The sequence below is a fragment of the Oncorhynchus nerka genome, linkage group LG21 (assembly GCF_034236695.1).
Source record: "Oncorhynchus nerka isolate Pitt River linkage group LG21, Oner_Uvic_2.0, whole genome shotgun sequence".
NCBI lineage: Eukaryota > Metazoa > Chordata > Actinopteri > Salmoniformes > Salmonidae > Oncorhynchus > Oncorhynchus nerka.
Genome location: NC_088416.1, coordinates 13022338 through 13042686, shown reverse-complemented (window position 1 = coordinate 13042686; position 20349 = coordinate 13022338). Strand labels below are relative to the sequence as shown.

The following is a 20349-nucleotide window of genomic DNA, read 5'->3' as shown; positions in this document are numbered from 1 at the left end:
TCCATTTTAGAATAAGGCTGTAATTAATCCAACAAAATGTGGAAAAAGTCAAGGGGTCTGAATACTTTCCGAATGCGCTGTAAACTAAAGTAAAAAAAAAAAAGTTAATTAAAACCATTTAAAATAATCTTTGTCTGAAAATAAAATATTTATCTTAACTGCGTTTCCCCTCCAGTCAGCAGACGGCGATGTGCGTCTTTCAGGCGACGCTACCGGCGTGACGTATAATCTAGTGGACGGTTCTTCAGAAACGGTTCGTCAACCACCTCGGTAGCTTGCTGGCCAAAATAGCCGAAAGATTCAAGCTATTTATACGCTTTCGGTGTATATTAGCTACTGTGTTTTAGACACACTCCTGTCGTATCTACTTGTTAACCTATTTAATTTAATATTACATTATTTTGTATTAGTCAGCTATAGTAGCTGGCTGGTTAAGTTAGCACTAGCCTAGTTGCTACTGCTAGCTAGCTACCATCCCCGAACATGAGCTCCCTAAACATCTCCCCTCCTGTTAAAGAAGAGGGGGTCCACTGGACGGAGAAAGAAGCTTTGGGACTGAACATTGTCGTGAAAGAGGAGAAGGAAGAGGAGGATGTCACAGTAAAACAAGAAGTCGAGGCTGAGGCTGTTTCAGTGAAAGAAGAGGAAGACTCGTTCAGAGTGAAAGAGGAAGAGGATGTCACAGTAAAAGAAGAGGAGGAAGAGAAAGAGGATGCAGTTTTTGGAGTGAAGAAGGAAGGGGAGATTACTGTCACATTGAAAGACGAAGAGGTGGAGATAGATCTGATTAACACCAGTAAGCATTCAATTTGTTGCTACCCCTTGTTTTCTCCGTTCCGTTTCCAAAAAATGACTTAACATATATATTTGAGAAGGGTCTATCTGCTGACCGCAGACTGGGGGGCACGGCATGTAGTGATTTTCGTGTAGTGATGGTTTACTACACACCGTGCCCCCCAATAGGTCCATGCGAGAGCTGGGTTGGCTACACCAAAGATTATGGATATACTGACAAGATGTGTCTCTGCCCTAACAACGGAAGTCGTTGTCCACAAAACGGCACTGCGGGTTGTCTATCTCCCGCCTATCCTGTCTTTGGATTGGTGGATACTTCTTCTTATTATCATCTATTGTTTATATTATATGAGGGTTGTTGACGTCAACCGCCTGTATTCAATGGAGAGAGATGCTAAGCTGCTAGCATGAATATGCATAACGATCTGGAGACAACTCCTATAGTGTTTTTATGAACGTTGTTGGTGTGTCACGTGTCCACATAACAACTTAAGCATTACGAAACTTCTGTTGGATCAAGTAAACCTCACGTAGCAAATAAGCCATTCATTTTGTTGTTGACCAAATTCGACACTTTCCACATTGGGTTGATTGATAATTATTTATTTATTTTTTATTTCACCTTTATTTAACCAGGTAGGCAAGTTGAGAACAAGTTCTCATTTACAATTGCGACCTGGCCAAGATAAAGCAAAGCAGTTCGACACATACAACGACACAGAGTTACACATGGAGTAAAACAAACATACAGTCAATAATACAGTATAAACAAGTCTATATAGATGTGAGCAAATAAGGTGAGATAAGGGAGGTAAGAGCAAAAAAAAGGCCATGGTGGCAAAGTAAATACAATATAGCAAGTAAAACACTGGAATGGTAGATTTGCAGTAGAAGAATGTGCAAAGTAGAAATAAAAATAATGGGGTGCAAAGGAGCAAAACAAATAAATAAAATAAATACAGTAGGGAAAGAGAGTTGTTTGGGCTAAATTATAGGTGGGCAATGTACAGGTGCAGTAATCTGTGAGCTGCTCTGAGAGTTGGTGCTTAAAGCTAGTGAGGGAGATAAGTGTTTCCAGTTTCAGAGATTTTTGTAGTTCGTTCCAGTCATTGGCAGCAGAGAACTGGAAGGAGAGGCGGCCAAAGAAATAATTGGTTTTGGGGTGACCAGAGAGATATACCTGCCTGAGCGCGTGCTACAGGTGGGTGATGCTATGGTGACCAGCGAGCTGAGATAAGGGGGGACTTTACCTAGCAGGGTCTTGTAGATGACATGGAGCCAGTGGGTTTGGCGACGAGTATGAAGCGAGGGCCAGCCAACAAGAGCGCACAGGTCGCAGTGGTGGGTAGTATATGGGGCTTTGGTGACAACACGGATTGCACTGTGATAGACTGCATCCAATTTGTTGAGTAGGGTATTGGAGGCTATTTTGTAAATGACATCGCCGAAGTCGAGGATTGTTAGGATGGTCAGTTTTACAAGGATGTGTTTGGCAGCATGAGTGAAGGATGCTTTGTTGCGAAATAGGAAGCCTGGAGGGTTGTTAATACAGTGTCCAAAGAAGGGCCAGAAGTATACAGAATGGTGTCGTCTGCGTAGAGGTGGATCAGAGACTCACCAGCAGCAAGAGCGACATCATTGATGTATACAGAGAAGAGAGTCGGTCCAAGAATTGAATCCTGTGGCACCCCCATAGAGACTGCCAGAGGTCTGGACAGCAGACCCTCCGATTTGACACACTGAACTCTATCAGAGAAGTAGTTGGTGAACCAGGCGAGGCAATCATTTGAGAAACCAAGGCTGTTGAGTCTGCCGATGAGGATGTGGTGATTGACAGAGTCGAAAGCCTTGGCCAGATCAATGAATACGGCTGTACAGTAATATTTCTTATCGATGGTGTTTAAGATATCGTTTAGGACCTTGAGCGTGGCTGAGGTGCACCCATGACCAGCTCTGAAACCAGATTGCATAGCAGAGAAGGTATGGTGAGATTCGAAATGGTCGGTAATCTGTTTGTTGACTTGGCTTTCGAAGACCTTAGAAAAGCAGGGTAGGATAGATATAGGTCTGTAGCAGTTTGGGTCAAGTGTCCCCCCCTTTGAAGAGGGGGATGACCGCAGCTGCTTTCCAATCTCTGGGAATCTCAGACGACACGAAAGAGAGGTTGAACAGGCTAGTAATTGGGGTGGCAACCATTTCGGCAGATAATTTTAGAAAGAAGGGGTCCAGATTGTCTAGCCCGGCTGATTTGTAGGGGTCCAGATTTTGCAGCTCTTTCAGAACATCAGCTGACTGGATTTGGGAGAAGGAGAAATGGGGAAGGCTTGGGTGAGTTGCTGTGGGGGGTGCAGTGCTGTTGACCGGGGTAGGAGTAGCCAGGTGGAAAGTATGGCCAGCCGTAGAAAAATGCTTATTGAAATGCTCAATTATAGTGGATTTATCAGTGGTGACAGTATTTCCTATCTTGTGGGCAGCTGGGAGGAGGTGTTCTTATTCTCCATGGACTTTACAGTGTCCCAGAACTTTTTTGAGTTAGTGTTGCAGGAAGCAAATTTCTGCTTGAAAAAAAGATACAACCTACTGTAGCCGGCTGGCATGACCTGGAGAGTTACAACCTACTGTAGCCTACTGGCATGGCCTAGAGAGTTACAACCTACTGTAACCTACTGGCATGACCTAGAGAGATATAACGACTTGGATACAACCTACTGTAAGCTACTGGCATGACCTAGGGAGGTACAACCTACTATAGCCTACTGGCATGACCTAGAGAGATACAACCTACTATAGCCTACTGGCATGACCTAGAGAGATACAACCTACTATAGCCTACTGGCCTGACCTAGAGAGTTACAACCTACTGTACCCTACTGTCATGACCTAGAGAGCTAAAGTTGTAAAATTCCTGGATTTTAAATGAATATTTTCCAGTAATAATAATAATAATTTGTATCTTCCTATCCACATGTGGGATCCCTCTCCTTTGTCGTCCACTCTACACCAATAACAGACAACTACTGTGAGACTCCCAATCCCGGCCGAATGTGATACAGCCTGTATTCGAACCAGGGACTGTAGTGACGCCTCTTGCACTGAGATGCAGTGTCTTAGACTGCTGCGTCCGTGTGTGTGTTAACTATTAGAATGATGTACTAGAATGCTTAAAAGTCCTCTACATTTTTGGGGGCAAGGAAAATATTGGATATCAGTATTGGCCAAAAATGTGATATCGGTGCATCCCTTTATTCTAAAATGTATCGCAATACCCCATAATGACATCACAATGCCCCATAATGACATCACAATACCCCATGATGCCAAAGCAAAAACAGGTTTAGATTTTTTGCAAATGTATTGAAACTATTCCCCAGGATAACTAGTCTCAGAGTAATGTAAGATCCCAGGATAACTAGTCTCAGAGTAATGTAAGTCTCAGATAGTTTTAACCCATTACAGTCTAAGCCCTGTCTGGGGGTTCTTCTAAGCTATTTGGAATTGTTTTAAGAAGGTTTAAACAACATGAAGGGCTTCCCCTGTATTGTACTGTTTTAAGAAGGTTATACCAAGGACAATTTTGCTATTTGATTTTGAACTGTAAGACCCATGGACGTATCAACAAAAAATATTTGGCCATACTGCTATAACCCATATACTAATGCATTGCATAACATTCACTACATGGAACAACAGTAACCATAGTAACATTGTTTCCCCCAAAACATCTAAAGGGAGTTTGTTCTGAAGTGTCTGTCCTGAATCTAAGAGAGAGATCAAAAAATTATATCTATATATTTTTTTATGTCTTTAACCCCCTTTTTTGTCACTTAAGTCTTTCCACATTTTGTTACGTTTACAGCCTTATTCTACAATGGATTAAATACATACAAATCCTCATCAATCTATACACAATACCCCATAATGAGAAAGAGAAAATAGGTTTGGAGAAAAAATATCACATTTATTAAAAATAAAAAACAGAATCACCTTATTTACATACAGTGGGGAGAACAAGTATTTGATACACTGCCGATATTGCAGGTTTCCCTACTTACAAAGCATGTAGAGGTCTGTCATTTTTTTATCATAGGTACAGTTCAACTGTGAGAGACAGAATCTAAAACAAAAATCCAGAAAATCCCTTTGTATGATTTTTAAGTAATTAATTAGCACTTTATTGCATGACATAAGTATTTGATACATCAGAAAAGCAGAACTTAATATTTGGTACAGAAACCTTGTTTGCAATTACAGAGATCATACATTTCCTGTAGTTCTTGACCAGGTTTGCACACACTGCAGCACGGATTTTGGCCCACTACAGACCTTCTCCAGATCCTTCAGTTTTCGGGGCTGTCGCTGGGCAATACGGACTTTCAGCTCCCTCCAAAGATTTTCTATTGGGTTCAGGTCTGGAGACTGGCTAGGCAACTCCAGGACCTTGAGATGCTTCTTACGGAGCCACTCCTTAGATGCCCTGGCTGCGTGTTTCGGGTCGTTGTCATGCTGGAAGACCCAGCCACGACCCATCTTCAATGCTGTTACCGAGGAAAGGAGGTTGTTGGCCAAGATGTCGCGATACATGGCCCCATCCATCCTCCCCTCAATACGGTGCAGTCGTCCTGTCCCCTTTGCAGAAAGCATCCCCAAAGAATGATGTTTCCACCTCCATGCTTCACGGTTGGGATGATGTTCTTGGGGTTGTACTCATCCTTCTTCTTCCTCCAAACATGGCGAGTGGAGTTTAGACCAAAAAGCTCTATTTTTGTCTCATCAGACCACATGACCTTCTCCCATTCCGCATCTGGATCATCCAGATGGTCATTGGCAAACTTCAGACGGGCCTGGACATGCGTTGGCTTGAGCAGGGGGACCTTGCATGCGCTGCAGGATTTTAATCCATGACATCGTAGTGTGTTACTAATAGTTTTCTTTGAGACTGTGGTCCCAGCTCTCTTCAGGTCATTGACCAGGTCCTGCCGTGGAGTTCTGGGCTGATCCCTCACCTTCCTCATGACATGTATTTTTTTAAACAAGCAGCTTTTTCAACTTGTAGAAAACAGCTAGCTACATTTTGAAGTGTTGCATTTTGATTCAGGTGGATCACCAATGCAGTAAGTGTAACACAGCCCTTTTTTTGTTAGTCACTTATTGTTCAAGAGTACCCTTTCAATTCAGAGCCTGGATTTTCCCCTGAGGCTAATATCCATATCATGCTGCAATCAATTGAACAGGGCAAACGATAAGGTAGAACATCATTAAAATACTCCTACTACAATGTTAAAACATTCTACATTGTGACATCATTAAAATATTCCTACTACAATGTTAAAACATTGTACATTGTGACATTATTTCATGAAACAACTCCAGCTATAAGGTTTCTCTCCCGTGTGAACTCTCATGTGTCTTTTTAGTGAATCTGATCTTAAGAAACTCTTCCTGCAGTCAGAGCAGCAGTATGGTTTCTCTACTGTGTGTCTTCTCTGGTGTATTTTAAGTTCTGATGAAGATTTGCAACCTTTCCCACAGTCAGAGCAGCAATGAGATTTCTTCCCTGTGAGTCTCTGCTGGTGTTTCTTGAGGTGTTTTGACGTGGAGAGACTCTTCTCTGCCTCATCAGCATCATGAGGTTGTTGAGGCCCCCCAGAGGATCCACGATAGTCACGTCTCTCTCCTGTGTGAACAAAAAGTCAGACAGGTGGTTTAAGGCCCACAACAGCAAAAATACACTGTAAAATGTTGATGCCAACAGCGTAGCCATGATGTTGTACAAACAATGATGTCTGTAATGAATGTTAATCATTTGTCTTAAGACAGTCAAGTGAATAACAATAGTCATATTTTGTCTTGTTTTCCCATTAGTAGTAACATCGACAATTGTATGCTAGAAATACATTTTTAAAGTTGTGTGCCAGACAACTTTTGGTCTCCAATATAGGCACCTTTCTGAAGGTCTATGCTGTTGTTAGGTGAAGTTATGGGTCCTACAGTAGGTCTATGTTGTTGTTAGGTGAAGTTATGGGTCCTACAGTAGGTCTATGTTGTTGTTAGGTGAAGTTATGGGTCCTACAGTAGGTCTATGTTGTTGTAAGGTGAAGTTATGGGTCCTACAGTAGGTCTATGTTGTTGTTAGGTGAAGTTATGGGTCCTACAGTAGGTCTATGTTGTTGTTAGGTGAAGTTATGGGTCCTACAGTAGGTCTATGTTATTGGTATAACTAGGGATTTCCGCATTAGCATGGAGGTGTTTCTGCAACCAAATTGCGTTTTAGCAAACAAAGGGCAGAGAGCGATTTGGGGATGTTGGATAGTATTTACTCACCCCCACTAATGATTTGTGGAGCTTCTCAAAGTAATTTTTTCTTCTTCTCAAACAGTAAACAAAGTCTTACTAAAATCAATTGGCGAATGACAATAGTTCCTCAAAGTATTTGTAAAATATTTCCAGATCTCTGTTGATAACCACCAGACATGAAAGGGAAAAATGTAATGCTCTGATCCAGTGGAAATGTCACAAAATACCTGATTACTTCTTTCCCTTACACAAATAGCCTACAGCTGTGTCTGTCCCTAACTCACTGGCGCGGGAAATTTTGAGGGCCCAGAATATTTTATATCAAGTTTCGGACCGAACATAGTTAGCTCCAGGTAAAATGTTGCACTTATTCAGCCATTCTGTGACCAAAAACAAGCTACATATGGACAGTACCAAAATAAACCGACTGTGGAAATGACAAAGTGTCACGCCCTGGCCATAGAGGCTTTTTATTCTCTATTTTGGTTAGGCCAGGGTGTGACTACGGTGGGCGTTCTATGTTATTTTTTCTATGTTTTTGTATTTCTTTGTTTTTGGCCGGGTATGGTTCTCAATCAGGGACAGCTGTCTGTCGTTGTCTCTGATTGAGAACCATACTTAGGTAGCTCTTGCCCACATGGGTTTTGTGGGTAGTTATTTTCTGTTTAGTGTGTTTTGCACCTGACGGAGCTGTTTCGGTTGTTTCTTTTGTTCCTTGTTGTATTTTGTGTTCAGTTTATTAAAATAATGATGAACACTTACCACGCTGCATCTTGGTCCTCACCTTCTTCCACGAACGGTCGTTACACAAAGCGCCTCGTAACCTAGCTGGAAATGGGACAAACGGACCCCTTCTGTGGTAACAGACTGTGACGATTTGTAATCAAATTTAATTCCCAGGAACGGGGTTCATATGAACCACAGACACTGTGTGGGATAATAACATGGCTGTGTCCGACCCTGCTTGTTCCCTCGACTCCGCTACCAATCTCCAACAGGGCCCTTTACCTGTATCACTAGACACTTCATAGTGAGCTACAGGTAGGAATCAGCAATGAATCCCAATAATGAGCCAACTATGGGAGGGGTAACCCTTTGTGGACAAATCTCTCAACGTATTACTGCTACCCTGGGGAGATTGATATATCCATTGAACACCATGGAACACCGGCTCTGACCCTCGTCGGATGTGGCAGAGCTTGCCACATCAGACTACAAAGGGAAGCACAGCCGATAGCTGGCCAGTGACACGAGCCTACAAGACGAGCTAAATAACTTCTATGCTCGCTTCAAGGAAAGTAACACTGAAACATGCATGAGACCATCAGCTGTTCCAGATGACTTTGTGATCACACTCTCCGCAGCCGATGTGAGTAAGACCTTTAAACAGGTTAACATTCACAAGGCCACAGGGCCAGACGGATTACCAGGACATGTACTCCAAGCATGCACTGACCAACTGGCAAGGGTCTTCACTGACATTTTCATCCCCTGTCTGAGTCTGAGCAGACCACCATAGTCCCTGTGCCCAAGAACACTAAGGTAACCTGCCTAAATGACTACCGACCCATAGCACTCGCATATGTAGCCATGAAGTGCTTTGAAAGGCTGGACGTGGCTCACATCAACACTATTTTCCCAGAAACCCTAGACCCACTCTCATTTGCATACCCCCCCCCCCCCCCTCCAACAGATGATGCAATCTCTATTGCACTCCACACTGCCCTTTCCCACCTGGACAAAAGGAACACCCATGTGAGAATGCTATTAATTGACTACAGCTCAGCGTTCAACACCATAGTGCTCTCAAAGCTCATCACTAAGCTAAGAAACCTGGGACTAAACTCTGAGCAAACCCCCATTCTCATCAAAGGGGTTGTAGTGGAGCATGTTGAGAGCTTCAAGTTCCTTGGTACCCACATCCTTGGTGTCCACATTATAGGCTTAGTTAACTGGTGAAGTGTTGAAATCATGGAAACATAATGACGATTCTAATTCCAGATGTGGAATAGAATGTGCAGCACCTTGAATATATTGTTGTTTGACATGACTACCAATTTAATAAACCAGGGAGGAATTACTGACAGAGTAGGAGCGTGGTGGAGACATCCAAGAGAGGGAAATCAGGAAGGGAAAAGACAGCAAGTAATGCAGACGAAAGGGAGGAAAAGTTGGTGAAGCAACAGATGTGCTGGAATGAAAACAATATAGGTGCTACTTTGAGAACACAAACTCTCACATCTTTCACAGCACAGAGCGAGGGAGTCCGGGGGATGACTGGAGGAAGCATTGAGGGATTATCTTGGCGTGAGTACAGTTGGTGACTGAGTGGACGATGGTGAAGAACAGTGACTCTGTACAGTTGTTGAGACTGAGTGGACGATGGTGAAGAACAGTGGAGTGAAAAGGGTTAAAGTTGGTAGTGAACAGCAGTTTAGGGTCGGAGTTGGAATCATCAGCAAGGATGTTTTTGTGGGTGACCTGTTAACGGTCTCAAAGATGGTGAAGGATGAACTGGGTGAAGTGGAATCGGTTGGAGTGACCAGGAGCGGTATGATTCTGATTGCGTGTCAACAGCGCCAAAGGAGAAAGCTTTGTGTGGTTTAGGTAAAAAATTTCAGGTAGACGCACGTTGATTAAAATTAATGATAGAGGGAAGGTTTTACTGTGGTTTGGTGAAGTGGTTCTCCCATCTTATGTAAAACCTGGGTAAGTGAGATGTACAGAAGCCGCTGCAGTTTGGACATATGGCAAGTGTTTGTCGAAGGAATAAATATGTCGTAGTCAGATGAAGCATGTTGTAATGGGAATCACGTTCCCTGTACGGATGAAGGATGTCACAGTAGCTAGGATGATCAGGCCCATCCAGCAGGTGTCCTATATGGAGGCAGTGAAAACAGCTGAAGGAGTAGAGAGGAGAAGGTAGTTCATGTCCCATAGTCTGCAGTGAAGCCATGCAGGAGAAGGATCCCAACAGACGAATAGTGAACAAGGTGGACTTTGTTGTGTTTATAGAGCAAGTAATAAATTGTATTAACAAATTATAAATAACCTTCGTTCAATACTAGCAGTTACCGCATTAGCATGGAGGGGTTTCTACAACAAAATTGCGTTTGCATTGTCCTCACTGTCGCAGTGATAAATTGCATTAATAATAAACTAATAAAACATCTAAGAAGCTAGACGACATTGTGAAGGCGGCAAATAGATTTCTGGATCTCCAGGACAGACCAAATGTTACAGGGAGAACTGAATGAAGACGTTCCCCCACCTCCCAAGTTCCTGAACCTGTGTAGGGATCTGAATAGTACCATTTTTGTTTGAAATTCAGGGTAGTGGAGTGATTTTGGTTTGTGTTTCCCTACAGAAATGCTTTTTGGGCCCTAAAGTTCTACGTCTATACGTCACATTTGGGGAATTTAGTACGACATCCGGGAACTCTTGCATACTAACTACATCATACTATGACCAATAAGCATACTATATGCTCTATTAACATCACAAATAGTAAGGTTAGTATGAGTATTCTAACACAGCTCAGGACTCTGGGCAGCCATTTTGTTTCTTTAAAAACTAGGTTGCCCCTTTTAAAAAAGCCACACAACAATCAATGAACCAATCTGCAGTTCAACCAATAACAAAGCTGTAATTCCACCACTGTTTTGGTAATAAGATGATGGATGGGGCTGGAGAAATTCATAGCCAGACCTATGGATGCAAGGACTGACCATCCATGATATCAGCATTATAGTTTTCACCATGTTGAGGCTATACAGTGTTGGTTTACATTGTTTCTAAATATTGGAGTAGAAAAAAGCTTATTTGGGGTTCTGATGGGGTACAACAGTTGAACTAAGCTCATGAGGCATATGTTATATTCTTCAAGAATCAATGGCTATAAATAAATTATTTAAAAGTCAAAATATGGATGTAGCAATTGCAAATTCCCCCTTTAACACCAAACATCAGTTCAACAACTGCAGAGTTTGTGCTTCTGTTTTTAAGACAGTACTTGTGTTAATCAGGGCCTGTTCATCGTTAGAACCATTGGGTGCCTTAAGATGAGTTTGTGAATCCGGGCCCAGATATCCAGGTCCCTCCTCTTCTTCATTTTCCGATGTGACAGTCACCTCCCCCTCCTCTTCTTTCACTGAAACATCTTCCTCCTCCTCTTTAACTCTGAACGCATCTTCCTCTTCTTCTTTCACTGTAACAGCCTCACTCTCTACTTGTTTTTGTATTGTAACAGCCTCCTCCTCCTCTTTCACGAGAGCTTCTTTCTCCATCCAGCAGACCTCTTCTTCTTCAGCAGGAACAGGCTTCAGTTTGAGACTGGAGCTATGAGGCATGTACTGGAGACGCTAAGCGGTATAATCGAAAGCAGTGTCACATTATCAGCAGCACGTAATCAATGACGTCTGAAGAATAATTTTGTTGAACACCTGATTGGTTTGGCAGCCGACAGTGCAGGTGGCTGCTGACTGATTCATTTACAAATCACCTTGCATAATATATAGCTACTCATTAGTAGTCATCAATAACTACATCAATAACTACATCATATCGAATAGGCTGGTCCTCCATAAGAAGAGGAATATGCGTTCAGAGTGAAAGAAGAGGAGGAAGAGAAAGAGGAGGATGCAGTTTTTGGAGTGAAGATGGAAGGCGAGATTACTGTCACATTGAAAGACGAAGAGGTGGAGATAGGAGATCTGATTAACACCAGTAAGTACCGCCTTAAATGTGGTTTTAACTTTGGATATTCGGAGTTGGCTCGTCAATACCTCTTCAACGGAGGGCCCTAGGATGATGACTGATATGTCTATAATCAGGCGACGTAGACAACAGGCTACCCTTGTTTTCTCCATCCCGTTTCCAAAAAGTGACTTAACATATATAATTGAGAAGGGTCTATCTGCTGACCGCAGACTGGGGGGCATGGCATGTAGTGATTTTCATGTAGTGATGATTTACTACACACCGTGCCCCGCAATAGTGCCATGTGAGAGTTTGGTTGGCTACACCAAAGATTATGGATATACTGACAAGATGACTCTCCGCCCTAACAAGGGGAGTCGTTTTTCACAAAGTGGGACTGTGGGTTGTCTATCTCCCACCTAACCTTTCTTTGTATTGGTGGATTCATCTTATTATTATTATCTATTGTTTATAATCTATGAGGGTTGTTGACGTCAACCGCCTGTATTCAATGGAGAGCGATGCTAAGCTACTAGCATGAATATGCATAGCGATCTGGAGACAACTCCTAAAGTGTTTCTATCAAAGTGGTCGGTATGCCACTTGTCCACATAACAACTTAAGCATTTCGAATCGTCTGTTGGGTCAAGTAAACCTCATGTAGCAAATAAGCCATTCATTTTGTTGTTGACCAAATTTGACTCTTTCCACATTGGGTTGATAATTGTTTCCACTTGGATACAACCTACTGTAACCTACTGGCATGACCTAGAGAGTTACAACCTACTATATCCTACTGGCTTGACCTAGAGAGTTACAACCTACTGTAGCCTACTGGCATGACCTAGAGTGTTACAACCTACTGTAACCTACTGGCATGACCTAGAGTGTTACAACCTACTGTAGCCTACTGGCATGGCCTAGAAAGTTACACCCTACTGTAGCCTACTGGCATGACCTAGAGAGATACAACCTACTGTAGCCTACTGGCATGACCTAGAGAGTGACAACTAGAGGTCGACCGATTAATCGGAATGGCCGATTAATTAGGGCCGATTTCAAGTTTTCAATCGGAAATTGGTATTTTTGGGCGCCGATTTGCTGTTTTTTATTTTTTATACATTTTTTTTATACCTTTATTTAACTAGGCAAGTCAGTTAAGAACACATTCTTATTTTCAATGACGACCTAGGAACGGTGGGTTAACTGCCTGGTTCAGTTTGCTTTATCTTGGCCAGGTCGCAATTGTAAATGAGAACTTGTTCTCAACTTGTCTACCTGGTTAAATAAAGGTGAAATAAATCAAAAGTGGCAGAACGACAGATTTTCACCTTGTCAGCTCGGGGGATTCAATCTTGCAACCTTACAGCTAACTAGTCCAACGATTTAACGACCTGCCTCTCTCTCTCGTTGCACTCCACAAGGAGACTGCCTGTTTCGCGAATGCAGTAAGCCAAGGTAAGTTGCTAGCTAGCATTAAACTTATCTTTATAAAAAAACAATCAATCATACACATGGTTGATGATATTACTAGATATTATCTAGTGTGTCCTGCGTTGCATATAATCTGACTAAGCATACAAGTATCTAAGTATCTGACAGCAGTGGTAGGCAGTATAGCTTCCGTCCCTCTCCTCGCTCCTCCCTGGGCTCGAACCAGCAACACAACGACAACAGCCACCACATCGAAGCTGCGTTACCCATGCAGAGCAAGGGAAACAACCACCCCAAGGCTCAGAGCGAGTGAAGTTTGAAACGCTATTAGCTCGTGCTAACTAGCCAGCCATTTCACTTCGGTCACACAAGCCTCATCTCGGGAGTTGATAGGTTTGAAGTCATAAACAGCGCAATGCTTGACGCACAACGAAGAGCTGCTGGCAAAACGCACAAAAGTGCTGTTTGAATGAATGTTTACGCGCCTGCTTCTGCCTACCACCGCTCAGTCAGATACTTAGATACTTGTATACTTGTATGCTTGTATGCTCAGTCAGATTATATGCAACACAGGACAGGGTAGATAATGTCTAGTAATAACTACACATGGTTGATGATAACTCGTGATTATGATTGATTGTTTTTTATAAGATAAGTTTAATGCTAGCTAGCAACTTACCTTGGCTTACTGCATTTGCGTAACAGGCAGTCTCCTTGTGGAGTGCAACGAGAGAGAGGCAGGTCATTATTGCGTTGGACTCGTTAACTGCAATGTTGCAAGATTGGATCCCCCGAGCTGACAAGGTGAAAACAAGGTGACATTTCTGCCCCTGAATGAGGCAGTTAATTAACCCACCGTTCCTAGGCCGTCATTGAAAATAAGAATGTGTTCTTAACTGACTTGCGCCCAAAAATACAGATTTCCGATTATGAAAACTTGAAATCAGCCCTAATTAATGGTCAACCTCTAGCTTAGACCGCTGCATCCGTGTGTGTGTTAGCTATTTAACTGTACTAGAATACTTAAAAGGCAAAATATTGGATATCGGTATCGGCCAAAAATGTAATAACGGTCTCAGGATATTGCTGAGATGGAGAGAATCCCTCTAAGCTCACACAGCTTTCCTGCGCCTTTATCAGATTCTCAGCGATTCACGTCAGGTGTAATGTGCTGCAATCATCATGGTGTGGAACTGTTGTTTTGAGTGAGGCAATAACAGGCACAGTCTCGTTTCACAGATCAGTTCAATCTGCTTTGAAAGTATCAGAAACCTCTTGTTTTCGGGTCTGAATCGAGCCTACCTCAGTTGAAATTAAAACTATCTCCGAGCATAGTAGCTTGATGGCCTCGAATGTTAATTTTAGCGCCCCCAGACAAAACCGCACACCCAGGCAAAGTGCTAGTCTCTGGGCTTTCAGCCTCAGGAGAGGGCGGTGATGAAACTGGGTCTTGTAGGCCGGGCTCATCAAACTAATATTTGAAAATATATTTTTACTGCTAAATTCACATACACTTTAAGAATATTGCTGGAGCAAACGGAAAACACATTGGGTTTTTACAGAAATGTTTGATGATTGACTAGGAATGCCTTGGTGACCACTCTTTTTCACACTGGCTATTATTTTAATGAACTCCAAACAAGACCAAATCTGAACCAATCATAGACTTATATGTTTCACAAGTTTGGCCACACAGTACAGCACAGTAGACAACTAAGTAACTAGATACTCTGTTTGTCTTTGACAGGAGAGAGACCAGACTCTCCCTCTGACAGCGGGAAGAGTCCTTCAGGGGAACCAGACCCAGGGAAGAGTCCTTCAGGGGAACCAGACCCAGTGAAGAGTCCTTCAGGGGAACCAGACTCAGGGAAGAGTCCTTCAGGGGAACCAGACTCAGGGAAGAGTCCTTCAGGGGAACCAGACTCAGGGAAGAGTCCTTCAGGGGAACCAGACCCAGGGAAGAGTCCTTCATGGGAATCAGACCCAGAGACGCCCAAAGCAACAGGAGGACATCACTGCTCCCGCTGTGGAAAGAGTTTTACCAAGTTAGGGAGCCTGAAGAAACATGAGAGGACACACACAGGAAAAAAGACTTTCCAATGTTCCCAGTGTGGAAAAGGTTTTCTTTGGTTATATCACCTGAATAGACATGAGAGGACACACACAGGGGAAAAACCTTTCCAATGCTCCCAGTGTGGAAAGAGTTTTAACGAATTAGGGTACCTATTAATACACAAGAGAATACACTCTGGAGAGAAGCCTTACCACTGCTCCAAATGCGGAATGACTTTTACCTGGTTAGGAGCCTGAAAACACACGAGAGAATACACACTGGAGAAAATCCTTTCCAATGTTCCCACTGTGGAAAGAATTTTACCCAGTTAGGGAACCTAAATCGGCACAAGAGGACACACACAGGAGAGAAGCCTTACCAATGCTCTCAGTGTGGAAAGAGTTTTAGGGGTTTAGTGAGCCTGAAACAGCATAAGAGAATACACACAGGAGAGAAGCCGTATCACTGTTCCCAGTGTGGAAAGAGTTTTAGATGGTTAGGGACTTTGAAAATGCATGAGAGGACACACACCGGAGAAAAACCGTACCAATGCACCGTGTGTGGAAAGAGATTTACCCAGTTAAAGTCCATGAAATTACACGGGAGAATACATACAGGGGAGAAGCCTTACCACTGCTCCCACTGTGGAATGGCTTTTACCTGGTTAGTAAACATGAAAACTCACGAGAGAATACACACAGGAGAGAAGCCTTATCAATGTTCCCAGTGTGGAAAGAATTTTAGGGGTTTAGTGAACCTGAAACAGCATGAGAGGACACACCCACAAGAAAAGCCTTACCAATGCTCCCTGTGTGGAAAGAGTTTTACCAAGTTAGGGGGTCTGACAAGGCATGAAAGGACACACACAGGAGGGGATAAGACGTACCACTGCTCCCTGTGCGGAAAGACATTTAACAGGTTAAGGCATCTGAATAAGCATGAAAGAATACATACACAGGAGGAGAAGACATACCACTGCTCTCAATGTGAAAAGACGTTTTCCCAGTCAGAGGACCTGAAATCACATGAGAGAATAGAGAAGCTGTGTTCTGACTTAAGTTTTTGACTTGAGAATTTGTTTTTGTTTATGCCGCATTAAATCATATTGTTTATATGAAGTCTTAAACAAAAAAGGTTTTCTTTAAAAAAAAAGTTTGGTTCATGTCTAAAATGAGATGATATTTTGTATACAAGTGTACAGGTTTCAGAACATCTCATAGTAATAGGAGTCTATCTCCTGTTTCTGGACAGGACTCTAGTCTATAGAGTACCACAGTATAGTAACAGGAGTCTATCTCCTGTTTCTGTAGTGAAGCAGCTTGATGTACTTCCCCTGGACAAGATGGCTGTCTTAATATTTTACTGCTCCTCTTTAATTATTTGTTACTTTTATTTCTTATTCATATTCATTTGTTTGTTGATTAGGGCTTGTAAGTAAGCATTTCACTGTAAGGTGCATGTGTGTGTTCGGTGCATGTGACATAATATTAAGTTGTTATATAGATTAATGGAATTTTGCATTTCTTGATTCCAGCCTTGAAACCTCTTGAATTGGATTTGTTATATGATTTGGATATTGCTAAATTAATTTGATTGGATTCAGTGGCATGATAAACATATTAGCACCATTGTACTTTTTCTTAAATAATGACCTATTTCTTCTAAAATAAGTTGAAATTGATGGTCTCCACACCTTATAGTATTTTCAACATTGCAGAACCAATACATTTTTTGTTAACTTAAATTTACATTCGGCTAATTCAGCCACATCCATTGCTGACGGGTGTATAAAATTGAGCACACAGCAATGCAATCTCCATAGACAAACATTGGCAGTAGAATGGCCTTACTGAATTTCAACATGGCACCGTCATAGGATGCCACCTTTCCAACAAGTCAGTTTGTCAAATTTCTGCCATGCTTGAGCTGCCCCGGTCAACTGTAAGTGCTGTTATTGTGAAGAGAAAACATCTAGGAGCAACAATGGCTCTGCCAAAAAGTGTTAGGCCACACAAGCTCACAGAATGGGACCGCTGAGTGCTGAAGCGCGTAGCACTTAAAAATCGTCTGTCCTCGGTTGAAACACTCACTACTACCGAGTTCCAAACTGCCTCTGGAAGCAACGTCAGCACAATAACTGTTCGTCAGGAGCTACTTGACTATCCACACATTACGCACACACACCGCAGCCTAGCCTGAAAATATTTTTGATATCTAGGAATGTTCTGACAAATATTTCCGGGGTCCGCTGGCATGGAATCTCCCAGGACAAACATCCATGCTCTCCTCCCGGAGGTTATAACAACACAACATCAAACACCGTAAATACACAACTTGATGGAACCACATGAAAAGGTTGGGAACATGTTTTCATTGGCCAGTGAGGTTAAGCCCTCGTCACAGCTACAACTTATCAGAATTCCTGCTGTAAAAATAGCTACATTATTTCTGACACCCACAACTCAACTGCACCACGCGAGTTTGATAAGATTTATGTTTAGTTTGTTAAAATAGAATCTTTAGTCTTGGGTCCCTGCATTTTTTAAATATTTCTTTACTTTTGATATTGAATACTGCATTTTTTTTTTATGAAGAGCTTGCAGGTGTTTTATACTATTGGTAAAACATGTGGATGACCACGCTAGCTTCGCTCTCGTGTGGTGCTAGCAAGTATAATAGGTAGTGCTAGGTATCAACAGCCTCCCGAGTGGTGCAGCACTGCATTGCACTACAGATCCGGGTTCGATCCCGGGCTGTGTCGCAGCCGGCCACAACCGGGAGACCCATGAGGCGGTACACAATTGGCCCAGCGTCGTCCGGGATAGGGGAGGGTTTCGCCGGCTTGGATGTCCTTGTCCCACCGATCATCAGATATAAATGATAGTTTTACAGTCTAAGCCCTGTCGAAGGGGGAGGTTCTTCTAAACTATATGGAATTGTTTTAAGAAGATTTAAACAACATGAAGGGCTTCCCCAGTATAGTGCTGTTTTAAGAAGGTTATACCAAGGATAATTTTGAACTGTAAGACTCATGGAAGTATCAACAAAAAATATTAAAAAGTTATTTTATGTAAAAAATGATTTGGCCATACTGTTATAACCATAGTAACACATTGGATAACATTCACAACATGGAACAACAGTAACCATAGTAACACATTGGATAACAGTCACAACATGGAACAGCAGTAACCATAGTAACACATTGGATAACATCCACAACATGGAACAACCGTAACCATAATAACATTGTTTCCCCCAGAACATCGAAAGGAAGTTTGTTCTGAAGTGTCTGAATCTGAGAGATACATGTCTTTAACCCCTTATTTATGTCACTAAAGTCTTTCCACATTTTGTTACGTTACAGCCTTATTCTACAATGGATTAAAACAAATACAAATCCTCATCAATCTACACACAATACCCCATAATGACATCACAATACCCCATAATGACAAAGAGTAAACAAGTTTGGAGAAAAAAATTCACATTTGTGAAAAATAAAAAAACAGAAATACCTTATTTACATAAGTATTCAGTCCCTTTGCTATGAGACTTGAAATTGAGCTCAGGTGCATACTGTTTCCATTCATCATCGTTGAGTCCTCCTATGGTAAATTCTGAGTGCTGCATCAGATGACCTGGCCTCAACCCAATTGAGATGGTTAGGGATGAATTGGACTACAGAGTGAAGGAAAAGCAGCCAACAACTGTTCAGCATATGTGGGAACTCCTTCAAGACTGTTGGAAAAGCATTCCAGGTGAAGCTGGTTGAGAGAATGCCAAGAGTGTGCAAAGCTGTCATCAAGGCAAAGGGTGGCTACTTTGACAAATCTAAAATATATTTTTAATTGTTTAACACTTTTTTCATTACTACATGATTCCATATGTGTTATTTCAAGGTTTTGATGTCTTCACTATAATTCTACAATGTAGAAAATTGTAAAAATAAAGAAAAACCCTTCAATGACTAGATGTGTCCAAAATGTTGACTGATACTGCATATCTCTTGAATGTTTTTGCATTCAGTTACTCTGGGATGACCAGTTCTGCTCTTTTATTGAGGGATCTAGTCTAGTTTTTGGGATAGGGGGCAGCATTTTCACTCCTGGATGAATAGCGTGCCCAGAGTGAACTGCCCCCTACTCTGTCCCAGATGCTAATACACTGCTCAAAAAAATAAAGGGAACACTTAAAAAACACTATGTAACTCCAAGTCAATCACACTTCTGTGAAATCAAACTGTCCACTTAGGAAGCAACACTGATTGACAATACATTTCACATGCTGTTGTGCAAATGGAATAGACAACAGGTGGAAATTATAGGCAATTAGCAAGACACCACCAATAAAGGAGTGGTTCTGCAGGTGGTGACCACAGACCACTTCTCCGTTCCTATGCTTCCTGGTTGATGTTTTGGTCACCTTTGAATGCTGGCGGTGCTTTCACTCTAGTGGTAGCATGAGACGGAGTCTACAACCCACACAAGTGACTCAGGTAGTGCAGCTCATCCAGGATGGAACATCAATGCGAGCTGTGGCAAGAAGGTTTGCTGTGTCTGTCAGCATAGGGTCCAGAGCATGGAGGCGCTACCAGGAGACAGGCCAGTACATCAGGAGACGTAGAGGAGGCCGTAGGAGGGCAACAACCCAGCAGCAGGACCGCTACCTCCGCCTTTGTGCAAGGAGGAGCAGGAGGAGCAATGACAGAGCCCTGCAAAATGACCTCCAGCAGGCCACAAATGTGCATCTGTCTGCTCAAACGGTCACAAACAGACACCATGAGGGCCCGACGTCCACAGGTGGGGGTTGTGCTTACTACAGCCCAACACCATGCAGGACGTTTGGCATTTGCCAGAGAACACCAAGATTGGCCAATTCGCCACTGGCGCCCTGTGCTCTTCACAGATGAAAGCAGGTTCACACTGAGCACATGTGACAGAGTCTGGAGACGCCGTGGAGAACGTTCTGCCTGCAACATCCTCCAGCATGACCGGTTTGGCGGTGGGTCAGTCATGGTGTGGGGTGGCATTTCTTTGGGGGGCCACACAGCCCTCCATGTGCTCCTCAGAGGT

The 20349-nt window shown here is 42.6% G+C and overlaps 1 pseudogene; it reads left to right on the top strand.

The window, feature by feature from the left end:
• Positions 1-251: 251 nt before the first annotated feature.
• On the top strand, positions 252-19245 carry LOC115103941 (zinc finger protein ZFP2-like; annotated as a pseudogene).
• Positions 19246-20349: the final 1104 nt, after the last annotated feature.